The 17,561-nt window shown below is 45.7% G+C and overlaps 1 long non-coding RNA gene across 1 annotated transcript; it reads left to right on the forward strand.

The window, feature by feature from the left end:
* Nucleotides 1-9,814: 9,814 nt before the first annotated feature.
* LOC308611978 lies at nucleotides 9,815-17,107 on the forward strand. The gene is made up of 3 exons (XR_014015053.1): nucleotides 9,815-9,843; nucleotides 16,745-16,892; nucleotides 16,991-17,107. It is a non-coding gene; the product is annotated as an uncharacterized lncRNA (long non-coding RNA).
* The last annotated feature ends 454 nt before the right edge of the window (nucleotides 17,108-17,561 follow it).

Here is a 17,561-nt window from a genome sequence, read left to right on the forward strand (position 1 = left end):
ATTTATTTATTTTTTTAATTAGTTTCTGCTTTATAACAAAGTGAATCAGTCATACATATACATCTGTTCCCACATCCCTTCCCTCATGCATCTCCCTCCCTCCCACCCTCCCCATCCCACCCCTCCAGGCGGTCACAAAGCACCGAGCTGATCTCCCTGTGCTCTGCGGCTGCTTCCCACTATCTATCTACCTGACGTTTGGTAGTGTATACACGTCCATGCCTCTCTTTCGCCTTGTCACAGCCCACCCTTCCCCCTCCCCATATCCTCAAGTCCATTCTCAAGTAGGTCTGCGTCTTCATTCCCGTTTTGCCCCTAGGTTCTTCATGACATTTTTTTTTTAAATTCCGTATATATGTGTTAGCATACGGTATTTGTCTTTCTCTTTCTGACTAACTTCACTCTGTATGACAGACTCTAGGTCTATCCACCTCATTACAAATAGCTCAGTTTCGTTTCTTTTTATGGCTGAGTAATATTCCATTGTATATATGTGCCACATCTTCTTTATCCATTCATCCGATGATGGACACTTAGGTTGTTTCCAGCTCCGGGCTATTGTGAATAGAGCTGCAATGAACATTTTGGTACATGTCTCTTTTTGAATTATGGTTTTCTCAGGGTATATGCCCAGTAGTGGGATTGCTGGGTCATATGGTAGTTCTATTTGTAGTTTTTTAAGGAACCTCCATACCGTTCTCCATAGTGGCTGTACCAATTCACATTCCCACCAGCAGTGCAAGAGTGTTCCCTTTTCTCCACACCCTCTCCAGCATTTATTGTTTCTAGATTTCTCTTTTTTTTTTTTTAATTAGTTTCTGCTTTATAACAAAGTGAATCAGTCATACATATACATCTGTTCCCACATCCCTTCCCTCATGCATCTCCCTCCCTCCCACCCTTCCCATCCCACCCCTCCAGGCGGTCACAAAGCACCGAGCTGATCTCCCTGTGCTCTGCGGCTGCTTCCCACTATCTATCTACCTTACGTTTGGTAGTGTATATATGTCCATGCCTCTCTTTCGCTTTGTCACAGCTTACCCTTCCCCCTCCCCATATCCTCAAGTCCATTCTCAAGTAGGTCTGTGTCTTTATTCTCGTTTTGCCCCTAGGTTCTTCATGACATTTTTTTTTTAAATTCCGTATATATGTGTTAGCATACGGTATTTGTCTTTCTCTTTCTGACTAACTTCACTCTGTATGACAGACTCTAGGTCTATCCACCTCATTACAAATAGCTCAGTTTCGTTTCTTTTTATGGCTGAGTAATATTCCATTGTATATATGTGCCACATCTTCTTTATCCATTCATCCGATGATGGACACTTAGGTTGTTTCCAGCTCCGGGCTATTGTGAATAGAGCTGCAATGAACATTTTGGTACATGTCTCTTTTTGAATTATGGTTTTCTCAGGGTATATGCCCAGTAGTGGGATTGCTGGGTCATATGGTAGTTCTATTTGTAGTTTTTTAAGGAACCTCCATACCGTTCTCCATAGTGGCTGTACCAATTCACATTCCCACCAGCAGTGCAAGAGTGTTCCCTTTTCTCCACACCCTCTCCAGCATTTATTGTTTCTAGATTCCTTGATGATGGCCATTCTGACTGGTGTGAGATGATATCTCATTGTAGTTTTGATTTGCATTTCTCTAATGATTAATGATGTTGAGCATTCTTTCATGTGTTTGTTGGCAGTCTGTATATCTTCTTTGGAGAAATGCCTATTTAAGTCTTCTGCCCATTTTTGGATTGGGTTGTCTGTTTTTTTGCTATTGAGCTGCATGAGCTGTTTATAAATTTTGGAGATTAATCCTTTGTCAGTTGCTTCATTTGCAAATATTTTCTCCCATTCTGAGGGTTGTCTTTTGGTCTTCTTTATGGTTTCCTTTGCTGTGCAAAAGCTTTGAAGTTTCATTAGGTCCCATTTGTTTATCTTTGTTTTTATTTCCATTTCTCTAGGAGGTGGGTCCAAAAGGATCTTGCTGTGATTTATGTCATAGAGTGTTCTACCTATGTTTTCCTCTAAGAGTTTGATAGTTTCTGGCCTTACATTTAAGTCTTTAATCCATTTTGAGCTTATTTTTGTGTATGGTGCTAGGGAATGATCTAATCTCAAACTTTTACATGTCCCTGTCCAGTTTTCCCAGCACCACTTATTGAAGAGGCTGTCCTTTCTCCACTGTACATTCCTGCCTCCTTTATCAAAGATAAGTTGGCCATATGTGCGTGGGTTTATCTCTGGGCTTTCTATCCTGATCCACTGATCTATCTTTCTGTTTTTATGCCAGTACCAGACTGTCTTAATTACTGTAGCTTTGTAGTATAGTCTGAAGTCAGGGAGCCTGATTCCTCCAGCTCCGTTTTTCGTTCTCAAGATTGCTTTAGCTATTCGGGGCCTTTTGTTTTTCCAAACAAATTTTGAAATTTTTTGTTCTAGTTCTGTGAAAAATGCCATTGGTAGTTTGATAGGGATTGCATTGAATCTGTAGATTGCTTTCGGTAGTAGAGTCATTTTCACAATATTGATTCTTCCAATCCAGGAGCATGGTATATCTCTCCATCTATTTGTATCATCTTTAATTTCTTTCATCAGTGTCTTATAGTTTTCTGCATACAGGTCTTTTGTCTCCTTAGGTAGGTTTATTCCTAGATATTTTATTCTTTTTGTTGCAATGGTAAATGGGAGTGTTTTCTTGATTTCATTTTCAGATTTTTCATCATTAGTGTATAGGAATGCCAGAGATTTCTGTACATTAATTTTATATCCTGCTACTTTACCAAATTCATTGATTAGCTCTAGTAGTTTTTCGGTAGCATCTTTAGGATTCTCTATGTATAGTATCATGTCATCTGCAAACAGTGACAGCTTTACTTCTTCTTTTCCAATTTGGATTCCTTTTATTTCCTTTTCTTCTCTGATTGCTGTGGCTAAAACTTCCAAAACTATGTTGAATAAGAGTGGTGAGAGTGGGCAGCCTTGTCTTGTTCCTGATCTTAGTGGAAATGGTTTCAGTTTTTCACCATTGAGGACAATGTTGGCTGTGGGTTTGTCATATATGGCCTTTATTATGTTGAGGAAAGATCCCTCTATACCTACTTTCTGCAGGGTTTTTATCATAAATGGGTGTTGAATTTTGTCGAAAGCTTTCTCTGCATCTATTGAGATGATCATATGGTTTTTCTCCTTCAACTTGTTAATATGGTGTATTACATTGATTGATTTGCGTATATTGAAGAATCCTTGCATTCCTGGGATAAACCCCACTTGATCATGGTGTATGATCCTTTTAATGTGCTGTTGGATTCTGTTTGCTAGTATTTTGTTGAGGATTTTTGCATCTATGTTCATCAGTGATATTGGCCTGTAGTTTTCTTTCTTTGTGACATCCTTGCCTGGTTTTGGTATCAAGGTGATGTCGGCCTCGTAGAATGAGTTTGGGAGTGTTCCTCCCTCTGCTATATTTTGGAAGAGTTTGAGAAGGATAGGTGTTAGCTCTTCTCTAAATGTTTGATAGAATTCACCTGTGAAGCCATCTGGTCCTGGGCTTTTGTTTGATGGAAGATTTTTAATCACAGTTTCAATTTCAGTGCTTGTGATTGGTCTATTCATATTTTCTATTTCTTCCTGAGTCAGTCTTGGCAGGTTGTGCATTTCTAAGAATGTGTCCATTTCTTCCAGGTTGTCCATTTTATTGGAATAGAGTTGCTTATAGTAATCTCTCATAATCTTTTGTATTTCTGCAGTGTCAGTTGTTACTTCTCCTTTTTCATTTCTAATTCTATTGATTTGAGTCTTCTCCCTTTTTTTCTTGATGAGTCTGGCTAATGGTTTGTCAATTTTGTTTATCTTCTCAAAGAACCAGCTTTTAGTTTGGTTGATCTTTGCTATCGTTTCCTTCATTTCTTTTTCATTTATTTCTGATCTGATCTTTATGATTTCTTTCCTTCTGCTAGCTTTGGGGTATTTTTGTTCTTCTTTCTCTAATTGCTTTAGGTGCAGGGTCAGGTTGTTTACTCGAAATGCTTCCTGTTTCTTAAGGTGGGATTGTATTGCTATAAACTTCCCCCTTAGAACTGCTTTTGCTGCGTCCCATAGGTTTTGGGTCGTCGTGTCTCCATTGTCATTTGTTTCTAGGTATTTTTTAATTTCCTCTTTGATTTCTTCAGTGATCACTTCGTTATTGAGTAGTGTATTGTTTAGCCTCCATGTGTTTGTATTTTTTACACATCTTTTCCTGTAATTGATGTCTAGTCTCATAGCATTGTGGTCGGAGAAGATACTTGATACAATTTCAATTTTCTTAAAATTACCGAGGCTTGATTTGTGACCCAAGATATGATCTATCCTGGAGAATGTTCCATGAGCACTTGAGAAAAATGTGTATTCTGTTGTTTTTGGATGGAATGTCCTATAAATATCAACTAAGTCCATCTCGTTTAATGTATCATTTAAAGCTTGTGTTTCCTTATTTATTTTCATTTTGGATGATCTGTCCATTGGTGAAAGTGGGGTGTTAAAGTCCCCTACTATGAGTGTGTTACTGTCGATTTCCCCTTTTTTGGCTGTTAGTATTTGCCTTATGTATTGAGGTGCTCCTATGTTGGGTGCATAAATATTTACAATTGTTATATCTTCTTCTTGGATCGATCCCTTTATCGTTATGTAGTGTCCTTCCTTGTCTCTTCTAATAGTCTTTATTTTAAAGTCTATTTTGTCTGATATAAGAATTGCTACTCCAGCTTTCTTTTGATTTCCATTTGCATGGAATATCTTTTTCCATCCCTTTACTTTCAATCTGTATGTGTCTCTAGGTCTGAAGTGGGTCTCTTGTAGACAGCATATATATGGGTCTTGTTTTTGTATCCATTCAGCCACTCTGTGTCTTTTGGTGGGAGCATTTAGTCCATTTACATTTAAGGTAATTATTGATATGTATGTTCCTATTCCCATTTCCTTAATTGCTTTGGGTTCGTTATTGTAGGTATATTCCTTCTGTTGTGTTTCTTGCCTAGAGAAGTTCCTTTAGCATTTGTTGTAAAGCTGGTTTGGTGGTGCTGAACTCTCTCAGCTTTTGCTTGTCTGTAAAGGTTTTAATTTCTCCATCAAATCTGAATGAGATCCTTGCTGGGTAGAGTAATCTAGGTTGCAGGTTTCTCTCCTTCATCACTTTAATTATGTCCTGCCACTCCCTTCTGGCTTGTAGGGTTTCTGCTGAGAGATCAGCTGTTAACCTTATGGGGATTCCCTTGTGTGTTATTTGTTGTTTTTGCCTTGCTGCTTTTAATATGATTTCTTTGTGTTTAATTTTTGACAGTTTGATTAATATGTGTCTTGGTGTATTTCTCCTTGGATTTATTCTGTATGGGACTCTCTGTGCCTCCTGGACTTGATTAACTATTTCCTTTCCCAAATTAGGGAAGTTTTCAACTATAATCTCTTCAAATATTTTCTCAGTCCCTTTCTTTTTCTCTTCTTCTTCTGGAACCCCTATAATTCGAATGTTGGTGCGTTTAATGTTGTCCCAGAGATCTCTGAGACTCTCCTCTGTTCTTTTCATTCTTTTTTCTTTATTTTGCTCTGCATCAGTTATTTCCACTATTTTATCTTCCACCTCACTTATCCGTTCTTCTGCCTCAGTTATTCTGCTATTGATCCCATCTAGAGTATTTTTCATTTCATTTATTGTGTTTTTAATCGATGCTTGATTCATCTTTAGTTCTTCTAGGTCCTTGTTAACTGTTTCTTGCATGTTGTCTATTCTATTTCCAAGATTATGGATCATGGAAATAGAATCTTGGATCAGCTTTACTATCATTATTCTGAATTCTTTTTCAGGTAGACTGCCTATTACCTCTTCATTTGTTAGGTCTGGTAGGTGTTTATCTTGCTCCTTCACCTGCTGTGTGTTTTTCTGCCTTCTCATTTTGCTTATGTTACTGTGTTTGGGGTCTCCTTTTTGCCGGCTGCAGATTCGTAGTTCCCGTTGTTTTTGGTGTCTGACCCCAGTGGCTAAGGTTGTTTCAGTAGGTTGGGTAGGCTTCCTGGTGGGGGGGACTAATTCCTGTGCTCTGGTGGTTGAGGCTCGATCTTGTCTTTCTGGTGGACAGGTCCACGTCTGGTGGTGTGTTTTGGGGTGCCTATGGCCTTATTATGTTTTTAGGTAGCCTCTCTGCTAATGGGTGGGGTTGTGTTCCTGCCTTGCTAGTTGCTTGGCATAGGGTGACCTGCACTGTAGCTTGCTGGTCGTTGACTGAAGCTGGGTGCTGGTGTTGGGATGGAGATCTCTGGGAGATTTTCGCTGCTTGATATTATGTGGAGCTGGGAGGTCTGTTGTGGACCCGTGTCCTGAAGTTGGCTCTCCCACTTCAGAGGCACAGCACTGGCTCCTGGCTGCAGCACCAAGAGCCTTTCATCCACCCGGCTCAGAGTAACAGGGAGAAAAAGTAGAAAGAAAGAATTAGTAGAAGAAAGAAAGAGAGAGGGAAAGAAAGGAAGAAGGGAAGAAAGGAAGGAAGGAAGGAAGGAAGAAAGAAAGGAGGGAGGGAGGGAGGGAGGAAGGATGGAAAGAAAGGAGGGAGGGAGGGAGAAAGGAAAGGAAGAAAGACAGGAGGGAGGGAGGAAGGAAAGAAAAAGAAAGTGGAAAGAAGAAGGGTGGGAGGGAGGAAAGAAAAAGAAAGAAGGAAAGGAGGAGCGGAGGGAGGGAGGGAGGAAGGGAGAGTAGGAAAAAAAGAAAGAGCAGGTAAAGTAAAATAGAATAAAGTATGAAATATAGTAGCGTTATTAAAATTAGAAAGTAATTATTGAAAAAAAAAAAAAAAAAAAAACCGGACCGATAGAACCCTGAGACATATGGTGGAAGCAAAGCTATACAGAGAGAATCTTACACAGAAGATTACACATACACATTCACAAAAAGAGAGCAGGGGGAAAAATCAAAAATCTTGCTCTCCAAGTCCACCTCCTCAATTTGGGATAATTCGTTGTAAAAAGAGGAAAAGGGCGAGAAGTCTGAAATCTTGCTCTCTAAGTCCACCTCCTTAATTTGGAATAATTCGTTGTAAAAAGAGGAAAAGGGGGGAAAGTCTTAAATCTTGTCCTCAAAGTCCACTTCCTCAATTTGGGATGATTCGCTGTCCATTCATGCACTCCACAGACGCAGGGCACATCAAATGGACCGTGGAGCTTTAATCCGCTGCCTCCGAGGCTGCACAGAGAGATTTCCCTGCCTCTGCTCTCACAGCTCCCGGGTCTCAGCCTTGGACCTGGCCCCGCCTCTGCGCGTAGGTCGCCGGAGGGCGTCCGTTCTTCGCTCAGACAGGACGGGTTTAAAGGAGCCGCTGATTCGGGGGCTCTGGCTCACTCAGGCAGAGGGGAGGGAGGGGCGCGCAGTGTGGGGCGGGCCTGCGGCGGCAGAGGCCGGCGTGACGTTGCAGCAGCCCGTGGCGCTCCGTGCGCTTTCCCGGGAAAGCCGTCCCCGGGTCTCGGGGACCCCAGCAGTGGCGGGGTGCACAGGCCCCCCGGAAGGCGGGGCGGACAGTGACCCGCGCTCGCACACAGGCCCCGCGGCGGCGGCGGCGGCGGCGGCGGCGGCGGGCCGCGGCGGGCGGGCGGCGGCGGCGGCGGCGGCCCACGCCCGTCTCCGAGGTCCGTGCCTTACCCGCGGCTCGTGCCTGTCACCGGCGCTTCCCCAAGCAGCCCTCTTAATGCCCTCTCCTCGCGCACCAGGAAACAAAAGGGAAAAAAGTCTCTTGCCTCTTCAGCAGCTCCAGACCCTTTCCCCGGACTCCCTCCGGGCTAGCCGTGGTGCACTAACTCCTTCAGGCTCTCTTCCTGCCGCCAGCCCCAGTCCTCTCCCTGCGCTCCGACTGAAAGCCGATACCCGAGCCTCAGCTCCCAGCCCCGCCCGCCACGGCGGCCGAGCAGACAAGCCTCTCGGGCTGGTGTGTGCCTGAGGGCACCGGTCCTCTGTGCCAGAATCTCTCCGCTTTGCCCTCCGCACCCCTGTTGCTGTGCTCTCCTCCGCTACTCCGAAGCTTTCCCCCTCCGCCACCTGCAGTCTCCGCCCGCGAAGGGGCTTGTAGTGTGTAGAAACCTTCCCCCCTTCACGGCTCCCTCCCACTGGTGCAGGTCCCGTCCCTATCCTATTGTCTCTGTTTATTCTTTTTTTCTTTTGCCCTACCCAGGTATGTGGGGAGCTTCTTGCCTTTTGGGGGGTCTGAGGTCTTCTGTCAGCGTTCAGTAGGTGTTCTGTAGGAGTTGTTCCACGTGTAGATGAATTTCTGATGTATCTGTGGGGAGGAAGGTGATCTCCGCGTCTTACTCTTCCGCCATCTTCCTCCGGGGTCCTGAAGCATGTCCTTGCCTCCTATCACACTGGAATCCCATCAAGCCTTCAGGCTTCCTACCAGCTTACAGGATGGAATCCATGACAGGACCCCAAGGGAAATTCATTGAAAGAGGTGCCATAGTGTTTTCTTGGAAGCATGGGTTTCCTGCTGGCGTCTCCCCGCTTTTCCCCTCCATTAATGGCAGGGTCCCAATGTGTACTTGCGACCCATGCTTTTCTCAAACCAGTGCTTCTCCCGTTTAGCGCGCGCCAACCCCCCTCGCGGGCTCCTTGCAAAAGACTCTATACATTTTTTTAAAGTAAATGTAGGCATCAGAACACTATGATATTCACTTTCATCTAGATCATTTAAAAGTGACTTAGTAGTACCTTTATTTCAAATTTTCAATATTTACAAATTGCCATAAATTTCTTTGCAACTATGTAAACTTACAATGAACAATTTTAGATGTCAGTGTAAAATGCGTGTTAGAGTACATAATTTTTCAAAATTCTTTTGTGGGTGTATAAACCAAACCAGTTTGAAAACCGGGGGCGCAGACTGTCCTTGATAAGTTGTACTGTAAAGGATGCTGAGAAATGGGTAGGTAGCGGGAGGAAAATATGGAATCAAAAGAGCTGTTTGGTTTGGGTTTGCTCCTGTTTCTAAAGATGGGAGAAATTACAGAATGTTTATGTGCCGAGGAGAATGATTTAGCCAGGAAGGTGAAAGTGATGGTGCGGGAGAGGAGGGACGGTGGCTTGGGGCAGTGAAGGACGTGGGCACAGAGTACCAGCAAACGTGAGGCCCGTGAAAGGACCAGGCAGAGCGACGTGGCCGACGTCGGGAGGGAGGGCAGAGAGGATGGGCGAAAGCAAGCGCGGATATCCATGTGGGATGGAGGAGCGGGTGGTGGCTGGAGGAAGTTCTCTCTGAGTCTGTTTCCTCAGTAAAATCAAAGCAAGATTAGCAGCCGTGAGGAAGGGCGGGGGAGGAGGTGTTGGGGACGACAAGAGAGAAGATGTCGAACGGTCCTTTAGAGGAGTGGAACGGAATTCACTCGGGAAGTGCAGTAGGACTTGGGCTTGGTTTCAGGAGTTTGTTGAGAGGAGTCAGCCAGGCTGTGTGCTTCTTCCGCCACGTGCAGCCGGGTGGGCGCAGGTGAGGGCGGGCGGGAGAGTTGTATTTACCCAGCTTGCAATGTGCAGGTGCGCACACTGATGGGCGCGGGTGCAAGGGAGTTGAGGCCGAGTCATTAAAATGATGGAGCCTGGACTTGAAGCTGCGGAAGGAGGGACAGGACGGCACAGGGATGGGTAATGCAATCCATGAATAATTAACTCCCTGTGGGGGGCCAACTGCTGTGTTTGGAGTATTGACTTTCTTTTTAAAATTTCAACCGTCTTATTTTTTCCCCCCCAAGGGCACTGACTCTCCGATTCTCCTCCTCTTCCGTCCTCAATATTTCTGTCGTCGTTTTCACAGGTGGAATATCTTCTAACATCTTCAAGGAGGTCAGTCGCGGTTTCTTCCAGCGTTACCTCTGCTGCCTGCGTGGCCCGCTTTGTGCCTTTCCTCGGCATTCGCGTTTTTGTTTGTTTTGGTCCCCGGCTTTCCTCCCGCAGCGACGGATCCGGGCGGTCCCTTCAGGTTCTGGGGGAGAAGGAAGCGCTGATTGGTTGTCCTGCGAGCCGGTGCGGGGCCTGTCGCCGGGGGGGCGGGGAGGGCGGCCGGGAGCTGAGCCAGCTGCGGTCCTTCCTGGGCCGCTGGGCTCCTGCCGTCCCTCCGTCCCGGGCCTGGGAGGCGGGCGCCCGGGGCGGGACTGTGCGGGCCACTGGGGACCTGATTTCTTGTTTTCTGCCCAGCCGGACGTTTTGGCATGCAATGCAGATGCTTTGTAGCTGGGCATTTATCTGGGAGAGTGTTTGCGGTGACATCACAAAAACAGATTTTGTTTGGCCTGCCTCCCCGCCCACTCCCCGCCCTCCCCAGACTTTCTCGGGTGGGCAGGCACGCACCCAGTGGGAGCAGTCCAGGGCTTCCAGCCAGTCCTCCTTTTGAAAGGCACGGGGTCGGAAGGGTGATTGAACATTAACTCTTTGTGGCGGCAGTTTATCTGTCAGGGAGGCCTGGCGGCCGGAGGATTTGGATTTCCAAGCAGCTCCACGCACAGAGTGCTGTCCACCAAACACTGTATTTCATGCTTCATTCGTGCCGCAGCCCGGGGACGTTTCCGAAGAGAAGGGCAACTTCCAGCCCTTTGGAATGACCACCTCTCATTCTCACGTCCCAGCTCTTGGTGGTTCCTGCATTGAATTCTCACAACCTGTGAGGTCGACCTTAGTCTCCCATTTTTCAGATGAGGCAGTTGAGTCTTAGAGAGATGAAGTGACTTACCGATATCATCTAGATATGTGGGACAGAATTCGGTTTGGCCCTGATCTGCCTTCAAAGCTCAGGTATAATCTATTATTCTACCAGAGCCATGCCCTCCAGGCATACTGGGTTTGCTGGGTGGGGAGAGGACAAGAGAACTAAGTAAAGCCGGAAGTGCAGAATCCAGGTGACCACTAAAAGCCAGGGAAAGCACCATGACTTACTTTGTTTGCTTGCTTGTTTCTGTGCCCTTTAGGGAAATATGCCCAGAGGAAGTTCATTTAACCTGGCCCTACAGGATGAGCAGGGAATTCCACAGGCTGACAATGGACATTTTAGGCCCTGGGAGCAGAAGGTCCAAAGGGGAAGAGATTCTGGCATCCACAGAATGTAATGGGGGAAGGCCCTTAGGGAGACCCCAGCCCTTCATTTTACTGAGGGAATAAATGGAGGCCCAGAGAGGGTACTTAATTATTTAAGATCACAAAACACAAATGCCCAAATTGGGGCTGGAACCCCAGTACTCTGCCCTTTAATCTGTGGTCTGTCTTTATTAGTAATTTAGTAGTAAGACACAATGTAAGAGTTGTTCACACTTGTTCAGCACTTACTAAACAAGTACTTTATATATATTCCTTTCTTTTAATCCTTGGAACAACTCTATGCGGTAGATGGTATTTTACAAAGGAGAAAATTGAGACTGAAGAAAGTAACTTACTCAGAATCACACTGCAAGTCTGAGCCTGGAGCCCAGGCTCTCTCCTCTCTGCTCTAGTAGTGATAAGCAGATACGGAAAGAAGGGTGTGACCAAAAAAAAAAAAAAAAAACCCTTTTCAACGTATGTATTTTTATCTCCCTTATTCAGATGAGAAACTGAGGTTCAGAGACCGTCAGTGACTTGCCTAAGGTCACAGAGCAATAAAGTGGTGGAGGGGGCAGTGGTGACTACTCCTGGGTTCTCTCTACTCCTATCACAGCCCCCACCTTGGAGAGAGAAGCAGTCAAAGCCCCTTGTCTCTTGATCATCTTTCACATCTTCCAGACAGCTCTGCCTTGGGATTGTCCTCTGTAGGCCAAGTGGCTCTAGTCAAATCTTACTTCTCCAATGAGGAATTACCTATCCTAACAAGACAGGGACCTGGGTCTCCCCGCTGCCAGTGTGGTAATTTTCTGCATTCCTCCTCACTTTCTCCTGCACAGCTTTGTCATCAGGGGATCTGGATCACATTATCCCCCAAAGACCAAAGTGTGAGATGCTTTTAGCTCCAGGGTCCTTTGGAGAAGCCACTTGGTCAAGCCCCTTTGGTTTAAGTTTGCAGGATAAGCATCAAGGGGCAAAGCCCGGTCAGGACAGCGGCGCTGGAGGCATGAGGCCTGAGGCCTGCTTGAACTTCATTAGCACCTCTTAAATCTGGTTAAAGAGTGACGAGTAGACAGAATTATGAATTGGGGGTGGAAAAATGAGTCTCCCCAAATATTTCTGTTCACTAGTAACCCTCACTGACCAAGTGAATAAGCTTCATGAGAGTGCTCAAAATTAATTAGGTTTATCTGGCTTGTCTTCACTGCTAAATAAGGTGTCTCTGAGGGCTTGGCTTCCAGAAGGGATGTTTGAAAGATGGGTTTCCACTGTGGAAGGAAGCTCTGGACCAGATCCCAGGAGGTCTGGGGGGCTCGAGCCAGCTCTGCCAATCACTGACTGTGAGACCCTGGAAAAGGCAGTTCACCTCTCTAAGCCCATCGTTATTCATTCACTCATTCTGTCATTCCATACACATTGCTGGAAGCGCTACTGTGGGCCTGGCACTGTCTTAATGGTTGAGACAACTTCTAACAAGACAGCCTCTGCAGTGGGAGACCTCATAGCTTCTGGGGGGAAATGATCAAGGCCAGAGACTGTGAGTGGATTCTAAGCTGCTCTGGGATATGGGTTAATGCCCCCTGGAAGAACTGATGTCAACAGGACCCTAGCCCTTATGGAAGCTCTGAAAATTTGAAAAAGGCTCCTCCTTTTCTGGACAAATGTAGCCTCATACCTGGATGTACAGCTTGGCAAGCAGAGCCCAAGCAGATCTTTGTGTCCCCAGTTGCCTCCTAGGCTGATCACTCTTGCCTGGTGAACAACTTGCTTATCTGAACACAGCAGCCCTGAATGTCAAGATTGAGATAGAAAGGTCCAGTAGAAGGAAAAGGCGGCAGAGACCATTTCAGGCTCAGAAAGGAGTGTGTATAAACACCGCAGGCTGGAGAGAATGCTGCCTCCGCTTGGGGACTTGCCTGTGGTTCAGTGACTGGAAGGACGAGTGGGTGGTATATTAATAGGGGGATTGAGGAGAGATGAGGTTGGGAAGATTGGCAGAGGCTGTTTCTTCATTTATGAAGCAAACAGTTAATGGGCATCAGTCCAAGTGTAGTGCCATAAATACTAGGGAAATAGTGAACAAAATCAACCCAATCCCCTTACCTGGAAGAATTCACATTCTAGTGAGATCCTGATGGGCCTCCAGTGTCTATGACGGCATCATGAGGCCATATTGATTTCTGACCCACCTCCCCTCTAGTACTGTATGAGCCCCCGACCGAGATAATGTGTGTAAAAGGCCTTTGAGAACTGGGAACTTCTGGATCATTCCAATGAATAATCACTTTTCATCTTTTTTTTTTTTTTTTTTTTTGGCTGGACTGCATGGCTTGCAGGATCTTAGTTCCCCAACCAGGGATTGAACCTGGGCCTGGCAGTGAAAGCACCAAGTCCTAACCAGTGCACCAACAGGGAATTCTCAATCACTTCTAATCTTAATCTGAGTGACCAACACTTGTGCCCAGGAATTTGGGGGCCTGTTCCTGGCACCCACCTGATCCTACCTTCTGAGAAGAAGACACCTTTGGTCATGGTCCTGATGGGACAGGAAATGTGACGCCTTCCCTTGCTCTACTCTCAAGGCCCATTCTGACCAGGAAAGATCCAACCCTCTCTGGGTCAGCTGAGCAGGCTGGATGGCCTGTGACTTCCTGGGGCCTGCATAGGAATTCACTGGCTCGTTCTCAGGCTATGAGCATCTGCTGTGATCAAAGGCTGTTTCTCTTCTGGCTGAAGCACCTGTGTGGATGAGAGAGTCACTTAAAAATCACAAACAAAAGGGAAGCTCTGACTCTTGGGTAAGAGAGGGTTATCCCCGGGCTAGAAGCTGTGTCTGGCCTGATCAATAAATAGGTCTGATTCAGTGAAAGAGGCTGATTCCTAGGCCTGAGAACTTGTCCTCTTCCTCACTATGTGGCTGTAGACAAGTCAATTCCCCTTTCTGGGTACTAGTTCCTTCCTCTATTAACCAGGAGGTTGAACTTATTCAAACTTGAACAACAGAATCATTTGAATTTTTCTGTGGGACCTCAGTATGTAAAACAGATAAAAGCAGTGATGTCGCAGTTAAGGCAAGTGTTGGGGCCTGGAGATCTGCTGACCTCATCTTGTCCTGCCTCCTCCTCCCTGGACTTCTCCCGCTACCAGATATTGTCCTGGAGTCAAAGTGGAATTTGGTTTGAAAATGAATGGATTAGATCATTTTTCCTCTAACTGGGCTCCTCTGGCCCCTGGGTTCAGGGTAGGGGTCAATGTAATTTAAAAGTTTTGTGATAATTCTGTGTATCCATTGAAATGGTTATCCAGCCCTCTCCCCATTCCATAGAAACATAATTTGGATTATCTACTTGACCCTCCCCCATCTCCATTTCTATGTATAGATGTGAGATTTCAGTGGCCCCATTTGACTTTCTATTTATGACTATGGCAGCACCATGAATAAGTCTAAAATGTCTTCCATTTCACTTTCCATGCAGTCTGTTTCCCAAATTGGACAATCTGTGATTTTTTTTCCTTAAAAAGGATGTATTTGTTAGAAGACAGTAGCATGAACAAAATAGGAATTTATTTCTCTCTCATATATGAAGTCCAGGTAGGCGGTCCAGGGATAGAATGATGGTTTCTTGAGCATCAGGACCCGAGCTCTTCCCATTGTGTTGCTCTATAGTCCTCATCATGTGCCTTCCAACCTGTGATCCAAGATGGCAGCCCCAGTTCCTGCCATCAAGTGTGCATTTCATCCAAAAGGAAGGAGGCAAGGAGGAAAGGAGGAAAGGAGGAAAGGGGAGAGCCTACCATTTTTTTTTTTTTTTTTTGCGGTACGCGGGCCTCTCACTATTGTGGCCTCTCCTGTTGTGGAGCACAGGCTCCGGACGCGCAGGCTCAGCGGCCATGGCTCACGGGCCCAGCCGCTCCGTGGCATGTGGGATCTTCCCAGACCGGGGCATGAATCCGTGTTCCCTGCATCGGCAGGCGGACTCTCAACCACTGCACCACCAGGGAAGCCCCCTACCCTTTCATTTTAAGGGCAGAAGTTACACACATCACTTTTTAATTCACATCCACTACCTATAGTTTGATCATATGGCCACCCCTACCTTCAAGGGAGACCAAGAAATCTCTTTAGTTGGGCAGTCTTGTGACCAACTAAAAATTCTATCATTATGCAAAAGAAGAGAACAGGCAAATGGGCCAAATGGAAATCTCTGCCAAGAGTCTAGCCATTTCTCAAGCTTGAGACACATGAATTTCTACACTTTTTTTCTAGGTGTGAAATTCTGTGATGTGAGTAACATCTAAAAACTTCAACCTGGACAGGAGCTCAAGATTTCAGCTAATCCAGTCTCTTTCATCAAATGATGAAGATGTTATGGACCCATTTTACAGAGAAGGCAACTTTGGACAAGAGAGGTTAAGTGACCCACCCAGGGTTAACTTAGTCAGTAGCACAGGGAGAAGTTAATCTTTTTTTACTAAATTTATTTATTTATTTTTGGCTGTGCTGGGTCTTTGTCGCTGCTTGCGGGCTTTCTCTAGTTGCGGTGAGCGGGGGTCACTCTTCGCTGTGGTGCGCAGGGCTTCTCATTGCAGTGGCTTCTCTTGTCACAGAGCACGAGCTCTAGGCATGTGGGCTTCAGAAGTTGTGGTGCACAGGCCTAGTTGCTCTGCGGCATGTGGGATCTTCCCGGACCAGGGCTCGAACCCGTGTCCCCTGCATCAGCAGGCAGATTCTAAACCACTGCGCCACCAGGGAAGCCCGAGAAGTTAATCTTGTGGAGAATATCGCAAGAGTGGTGGGATTCACTGGGCACCTGAGAGGGCTCTTCTCTCTGTGCTTTTTATTGCTGCTCCCATGATGTCCTGGCTCTTCAGACCATACCTTAACCGCTGATGCTATCATTTGGGGGACAAAGTGGACTCTGACCCAGGGATCGGGATGCCCTGAGGGAGTCCGAGCTTTGCAGTCACACAGAACTGGCTTTCAGTCCTAGTTCTTATGACTCTGCTGCCTTGGGCAAGGCATTTTCTCTTGACCTTAGTTTCCTCTTGTTTAAACAGAAGATAATATCCATTTCCAAGTTTTCTTCCCACCCTTCCTTCTTCCTTCCACCTTCCCCCCCGCCCCCCTCCCTTTTTCCTCCTTTTTTTCACTCATAGAATGAATAAATAAAGGGAACTGGTCTGGGACTTAGTACTTAGAAGTGAAAGCCTAAGGTAGTTTCCTTCCTTTCTTCCTTCTTTCCTCTTCTCCTTTCATTTTCTTTCTCTTGTTTCAGTTTCATGTAAGTTTAGATTTTTTCCCACGAGGTTCAATAATCATAGGACCCAGAGGACTAAAAAAAAATGTAGTAGTTGGTACGCACCAGATTCTCTTCAGAAAATGTGGTGCCCAGAAATAGTTGCCGTGACTGGTGAACTTCTACTTCCCTTTAACATTTTTTTGGGGGGGGCTTGTTTTTTGAATCAGGCAAGGAGAACTATCGTACCTCTTGGGTTTCCCCCTCTGACACCTTACTGCTGGACCCTGATGTGGCTTTTCCGTCCCTTCTTCTTCATGATTTCTGAACGCTTGAAAATGTTTATAAAATGTCATGCTTCCTGTGGGGTTTTCTCCCCCTTGTATTTAGCTCTGGTTTTCTATAAGCTCCTTGAGGGAATGGACATCTGTGTATCCCAGCCTTTATGTGTTAGAGAAGTGAAAACTGAAGCCTGATTGAAGATGAACTTCCTCTGAGCAAGGACCCTGTGTTCTACTTCTTTGCCTTCATCATAGCACCTATGAAGGACAAAGGAAGGAAAGAGGAGTGCAGGGAAGGAGAAAGAAGGTAGGGCAAGGGGGAGGAAGGGAGAAGGTGGGAAATCAGCATTTAAGCATGAAAAGTACCAGCTTTTAAGAAAATGCTACCTCTCTTAATCTTGACAGTGCACATGTGAGACAAATTGCAGAGGATGAGATTGAAGCCCAGGAAGGTGCAGTCACTGGTCGAAGCTCCCACAGCGCATGCAAAGCAGAATGAGAAACGGAAACAAGATCTGTGAAGCTGAGGTGAGGCTCTTATTCTTGTACCACGAGTCAGAGTTACTGACACAGTCAAGTGTGAAAATTAAATGCACTGTGTAGGAGGCTAGGTCTATCTTAGGGATTCCCTTTAGCAATAGTAATAATGAAGCTCTGTGACCCTGACAAAGTAGCTGGTTGTCTTGGAGCCTCAGTTTCCCCATCTCTAATGAAGGGGGCCCTCTGTGAGTGTGGGGGTCCCTCTAGGCTCTTGAGGTGCTGGGATTCAGCCTGAATTCCTCAACCATCAGTGTGAGCCATTTAAAAATGATAGATTCTTCCAGCAGGAGCAATGCCTCTTTAGCTAGGTCAGGCCAAGCAAACTTACTTGGGGTTTTTGATGGGATTTCTCTTAATTGATTGGGGTGAGGAGTTCAGAGTTAACTTGGAGGACTGGCTTTTCAGCTCCAAGCTGGAAGAGACTGGGGCCTGACAT

Source organism: Mesoplodon bidens (genome assembly GCF_964165515.1).
Source record: "Mesoplodon bidens genome assembly, chromosome: 2".
Taxonomy (NCBI): Eukaryota; Metazoa; Chordata; class Mammalia; order Artiodactyla; family Ziphiidae; genus Mesoplodon; species Mesoplodon bidens.